Source organism: Dreissena polymorpha, chromosome 10 (genome assembly GCF_020536995.1).
Source record: "Dreissena polymorpha isolate Duluth1 chromosome 10, UMN_Dpol_1.0, whole genome shotgun sequence".
Classification (NCBI taxonomy): Eukaryota; Metazoa; Mollusca; class Bivalvia; order Myida; family Dreissenidae; genus Dreissena; species Dreissena polymorpha.
Genome location: NC_068364.1, coordinates 88,365,204 through 88,372,109, shown reverse-complemented (window position 1 = coordinate 88,372,109; position 6,906 = coordinate 88,365,204). Strand labels below are relative to the sequence as shown.

General features: G+C 33.1%; 1 long non-coding RNA gene across 1 annotated transcript; it reads left to right on the top strand.

Moving 5' to 3' along the window:
- Positions 1 to 775: 775 nt before the first annotated feature.
- On the top strand, positions 776 to 2,525 carry LOC127846944 (uncharacterized). Its single transcript, XR_008033747.1, has 3 exons — positions 776 to 1,199; positions 1,588 to 1,757; positions 2,394 to 2,525. It is a non-coding gene; the product is annotated as an uncharacterized LOC127846944 (long non-coding RNA).
- The last annotated feature ends 4,381 nt before the right edge of the window (positions 2,526 to 6,906 follow it).

Sequence of the window (6,906 nt, the reverse complement as noted above, 5' to 3'; positions counted from 1 at the left end):
AAACATTGCACTATTTGTAGTAATTATCAAATAATTAATTTAGAATGTTCTTTACCAGAAAGGTTAGCTCAGATGTCAATTAGGGCACTATCTCCCTCACTATGAGATATTGTCAAAGGTAGCAATATTTGTTTGAATCGTGCCATTTTGTGAGGCATACAAATTAAGCTAAATTCTTGTATTTTTGCCTTGGGCGAAGTCCTAAAACCATAGAAATGATACACATTTCTGAGAGAGTCAGAATTGGCTGGCTGCCAAAACATTCACAAATGAATGAATTTCCAAAAGTCCGATTTAACACTTGGCGGTCATTCATGCGCAATCAAAGAAGAGGGACCTATACACACAAATAGGACCCTGCAAAGAAGCTCTTCGCAGATCTCAATAACCCGCATTGTAAATACAGAACATCACTATATAACATGACAGTGTCATAAAACGTGCAAAAAAATATTATTGAAGCACAATTGCTAAGCATTGGGTACGACATAGTTTATATTATTGTGTGCATATTCATGCGAGAATAAGTTTCTCACTTGACGGTCTAGGCCGAAAATATACGTGTGTCTACGGAGACAGAAAGAAGATTTTTTTCTGATACAATTTTTTTAAGGTATTAGCACTCTAATGAACTTCGTGCAATATCGCCTTCTTCCGTACATATCCGTCACACCGAACGTTATCCGGGAATGTGCGGAAAACTACGAATATTCTATAAATACGCTATGAAATACTAAATGTAGGAACCGCAAGCTAAATACAATGACAACAAATATGGCCGACATTGTACCTGACAGATTGGGTCGTTTATAGAAAAAGCAATTTGCTATATTGAAAGAGAAAGATTAATAAAAGTGTTATTATTGTTCATATTAATGTGACTGGAGTTAATGATAAACGTCAACTAATGCATGGCAGTGTTGATATTTATGAAGAAAACGATTCCTGGAAATACGAATGTCAAACGCTTGAAAATTTTGACCACCGTTAAGAATAACGTTTAGAACCCGTGTCACTTACAAAATTTAATATTGTTGGTGAGCAGTAAAAGGGGATAAAGTGGATTTATGCTTGTGTGATGACTGTAGCCATGTGAACGGGTTATCGTACGGCAAAACCCATCACGTAAAGAAGAGTCTTCAACTTTTCAAGAAAGGAATGCCTTGTTTTGCTATCAACACAAAGCTCGGAACAGGAAGGTACATGGATTATGCAATAGTTTTTGTTAAGTATAACAGTTTTGTTATTCATAATTGGAGTAAAGTAGATTTTGTAGGAAAAGTGCACCCTGTCAGTGATTTTAACCACATAATCAGGCTCATATTTGGTTTCATTTTGAAAAAGAAAATATGCCATGTAAGGAAAAAGCTGTGTTGTAAATGCATGGAAATCAAGGACAGCATATTTGAATTTTATTACCAAGTAATGATGTTTTCCTCAAACAAACGACACCAAAGTATATTATGTCCCAAATAATAAAATTACTATTCTGAAAATGATATGCCAATGACTGCTACTTGTGTGATCACCTAAATTATGTATTATGGTTATCCAAATTACAATGCTGCATATTTATTATCTTTTCAGCAATGATCAACAACATTGGTGGTCCAGGAATGGTTAATTACTTTTTGTCAACACTGTATGTTCCAATGATCAATTGAACTTAAAGAAAATGGAAATACATGCGGGAAGGACCATTCATCAAGTTTCAATTATCTCCTTTATAGCAGACAGGCTTATAAGATGGAAACGAAGTAGGTATTTCACTGATTTATGTGATTGTTAATGTATAACCAATGTTTTAAGTAATAAATAAAATGTATCGTAAATAGTCAGTTTCATATCCAGAAGGGATAATACATGTATTTGGTATTAACATTTGGATGAAGAATGTATATATGTGGTGTTTTCACTTACTTATTAATCCAGTTTAAAAGGGTGTATCATATAAAATACTAGTAATGACATGCTATGTCGTGAATGTCTGAATAAATAAAAACGATGACGCATATCATAATTGATTATGTCACACTTCTCATGAAACACTAATGTCAGTTCTTACTCCTATACAAGTGCTTGTGTATTTGACATCTGTTTATGATTGTTTTCTTAAATAACATGAAGAAAATGTTGTCAATTTATGGAAACAACTTTGAGAAGGCTTATTGAAGCCAAATAAATAAGAAATGACCAAATATTTTTTTTTAAATAAAAATCATTATGGTTCAAATTATTCATACACAATTATGCATAATTTTCTTCGACTGAAACTTATTGAAGTTCTTATGAACCTCCCTGAATATAACTACATGAACTAGTCAAATATCAACTTCAAAGAAACAATGGTGCTATCTTGTCAGTGATACATTGTATGCTGATTAACTGTGCAGGAGGAAAATGAAACCAGACAGATTATGGACTCAAATTCAACCCAGAAAAAAAGCTAGGAACTTGCAGTCACTGAGTGTTCTTGTTTACAGTCATGTGTTCAATGATGCAACAACATAAATATTATAGCTGGCTCTGAACTCAACCTTATGCATCTTAAATGATCTTTGAATGCGATGGTCTCAATAACATTTTCATAATGAATAACTCTGACGGTCAGCCCAGGGTCACCAATGCCAAGCGTCTTTTGGAGACACTTATTCCAATCTGTCGAAGTTCTTCAAAGAACTACCATGACAATCATGTATTTGTTTTGTTTGTCATAATAAGTTTAATGTTTAATATCACTAGTATCACTAGTCATTGATAAATTGATAAATCCATTTCCTTTAAACGTGTTTGATTGAATGATTAAATGTGCCTTGTTACTTAATTATTAATGTTCTTATTTCCCTGTAACATGTTCAAGTCTTATTTATAGAAGAACGCATTTCAAGTGCAATTTCAAATTAGGTTAGCAAATTTTACTGCACTGAGTAGGTTCCATCTCACACATGATATGTGAAATGTATGTATGTTTATATCTTTATGAGTAACTTTATTATAGGCTTTGCCTCTTTTTTATCTATTTATAATAATTTTTGAACATTTAGCTCATCTGTATGCTCACATATAAAAATCTCAAATTCAGTATGGCGTTTCTGGAAAAGGGGGGTAACCTTGATTGTAAAGCGGGAACTTTTTGTTTTCACTGGTGACCCCCATTTTTAGCTCGACTAGTTTATATGAAATATATATAGTGGAGCTATCCTACTCATCCCGGCGTCGGTGTGAGCGTGAGCGTGCAAATGTTAAAGTGTGCGTACCACCCCAAATATTTCCTATGTGCCTTGACATATTGCTAAATATTTTGCTTACTTCTTTACCAACATGACCCAACCTATAAACAAGAGCAGACAACTGTATCAAGCATTTTGTAAGAATTATTGCGCTTTGTTCACTAAGAATATGCATATTATTAACCAGTCAACATGCGTCGTCAATACAACGTCAGGTTATGGTCGAATTTTGGTTGGTTGGTTATCAACCAAATGCCAACGTTGATACAACGTTAAAATACTAACATCAATACAACGTCAGTAATCAACGTTGTACCAACGTTATATATTGGTAAAAGTTAACCTTGACGATCACCCAACCGGGGTGGTTTAAAAAACCATTCCAATTAAATATATGAAAGAAAGGGTAAATAACTTGTACAGTAATCGCTACAAATCTTCAGGTGCCTAATTTAGTAATTAACTTCCCTGCAGAATATATAAATAGGTGGAGATGCATTTCAAGTCACAGTTTCGTACATAATTTATTATGTTTTAATTCGAATTAATTTTTTGATAAAAGTGAAAAACTCAATGTTAAAATGTCTTATTCTGTAAAAAGAAAACAAAACACGATGGTTAACGCATGTAAAACAATGAAAATTAAAATGCGAAACTGTGGCGCATTCGCTTAGAGAACCGGAATTTTTAAAAACCGAATGAGAAAATTCATCTGAAGAAAAACCTCCGATTCAACGAACAAGAGAGAACTTAATTGACCAGGAAAGACAGGTATTCACAGTAATCATGTGTGTTAATGCATGATGCATGAGTATGCACAAATAGCAGCATACCGACCGTCATTTAAAATGAAAGTCCAATGTCTGAAAGTGGTGGGGTATAGTACTGAACTGACGATGTTCTACGGGAAATCTCTCACCTGTCCCTAACTTAAATAAATCAATTGTAATCCAAATTTTCTTTAATTTGCTGTTGTCTGTTTAGTTGATAAACAATCTAGAGTGAAATTAATTGGAACAGATGTTTATGTTTCTTAGCTTTATTATCGGATATAAATCATAATTTTTATTTCCCACTGTTATGTAAATATACACGCGGACCCCCCTTGTTTTGGCCCGTGAAACCGGCATTTAGTGTACCCTTTATGGTTCGGCAAAAAGGTAATAGCTGCATAACTCCAGCTTTCACGTATTCTATGGTGTTTTATAATTTTCGAGCTGGAGACAATTCCTATGCGAAAACATATTTGTATCGTGCCAGTCATCTGGTACACTCGCATTTAAATTTCCCATTAGTAATGCAGGGCGAAAAAATTATTTATTGATAGTTAAATCATTAAAATTTCAATTTGTCAAATGTAAACATGCATATTACGATAATTTATTAAACAATACCTTTATAATTTTATGTTTCATGCACGTAGAGGTCATAATTTTTTTTATTCATGACCGCAAATTAAATTTTGCAATGTTTTCAAATGACATGTCAAGAGCTCGTAACTCCGCCTTCAAAATTGGATCCGTTTCAACAGTTTTTTTGTAAACGTAACCACGTAGAATTAGAAAAATTGATTTAAGTATTTTTTTTTTACAAAAGTCCCACTTTAACATTATATTAGTTCATTGAAGAAAAAAGAAATTATCGATAATTTCATTCACAAATTTCTGGCACGCATGACGTCCCGCTGATTTGAATATCATGTGTGCAAACAATTCAATGTAAACGGTCATTCGCTTGGTAAATTTCTTGTTTGTGTTGTTAATTTGGACTATATTCATTATTCTACTGCAAATAGTGCTGCATGATGTTTTAACCGTTGTTCAATATATACAGGCCATTTTTTTTAATGATAGATGTTATTCAGGTACGTTTTCATACTGGCATTCCTCCTAACTCTGTGTGAGCGACCATAGTAAAAAATAAAGAAAGCCGCATTTTAGAGTTGTGGAAGCCATTCGAGCCTAGAACTAACACCGCTATATTTCGCTAAAACTCTATATTAATGCACTGTAATTTTGTAACTTTTCATGCATAATATATTTTTACAAGATTTAAAACATTCTCATGTAGTATTGGTTATTCAACTAGTTACAATACATCAGGTCTTTAATTTTTTGTCAGTTTTATTACTAATTTAATGCAAGGGGACAGAAACGTACCTGAATTCTCTTCACAATTTTTGCAAATATGTATTTTGGGATATACGAATGTATAAGTCGACGATGTACAGGATGGAAATGGTACTGGCCGGGGAAATAGGCACAACCTACTATTACAAGCAATATTCTGTGTCGTATTCTGTTTACAACTACAGCGATTGCCATTCATATTTTGAATATATATGAAATATTGCCCTTAAATAAGAGACACAGGAACTTTTGAAAAAAGCATTTTCAATTAATCCACACCGAAATTATGCTGTCATTCAGGTTAATTAGCATGTTTTTTGCATCCCTAAAAACACATACTAATCACTTGTATAATTCTTTCAGGTTAATCATCTTTCACTGATTGGTGGGTCAAATACAAAGAAGACTTTGCAGATCATATTAGAAAGGTATCACATAAAATTTGTTTGTTATTGTCTTTTGGTTTGCGCTCTGTGTGTCTGTCAGTCAGTCAGTTTGCCAGACCGTCACACTTTTCTGCATCCTGCGCTAACTTTAAAAGTTCTAAATATGTTTTCATGAAACATTGACAGATGGCAATTAAAGATTATGCACGTCATTTCATTTTGTTCCTACGTCAAGAATTATGGTTGCTATGGCAACAAATATACTAGAAATATTGCTGAAAATGGTCGATCCTGCGATAACTTTAAAAGTTCTTCATATTTTTTTTCATAAAACTTGAAACATAAATAGATGGCAATATAGAGATTATGTATGTCATTTCATTTTGCTCCTACGCCAAGAATAGACTAGAAATATTGCTGAAAATGGTGGAGTTTCACCGATAAGGAACTTATATAACTTGGCAATAGTCTTGTTCAATATTCTAATTTCCATTGAGCTATTTGAAGACCGTGTTTGATGTGTTTTTTGTTCACTGTCATAACCATACTTCCATCACAGTTTTGTTAAAAGTATCTACCTTCTCTAAACGAATGCTTTCAAACACCTGAAATAGTCAATAACTCTTATTGTGTTTCCTAAATCTCTATTTGCTTTCTTACTATTGTTTATTTAGTGAAATTAATTCATATGTTAACTTGTATGTTTACTATTTCAGATTGATGTCTAAAAGACTGAGGTGTAAATTTAACTCAAAGGGAGTTAAAGGGAAGCTCTCGTTCGATTCATCAGAAATTCAAAGTTGTAATTGGTTTGTTTATTTGCCTTTAAAGTATAAGTACAAAACACATGCCAGACTTATGCCTCAGTCACATATTCACGGATGTCATTGTCAGTTCCACTGCGGATTAAATCTCACGGATGACCCTTTAAGCGTCCAAGTCCATGATATTATATATACAGATCATTTACTACGGTGTCACCATATGTTTTCACATATCTTCTAATGATATTGTTTTGAATTAATTTATTATGGTACGACACGATTAGATACTGAGATAACACAGATTAATTCTAACAAATGCGTACAATAAAAATTTTAAACACAGACTTAAACGAATCAGTTCTTTCTGGTACAGTTAGTAGGGATGAGCTACATCTGT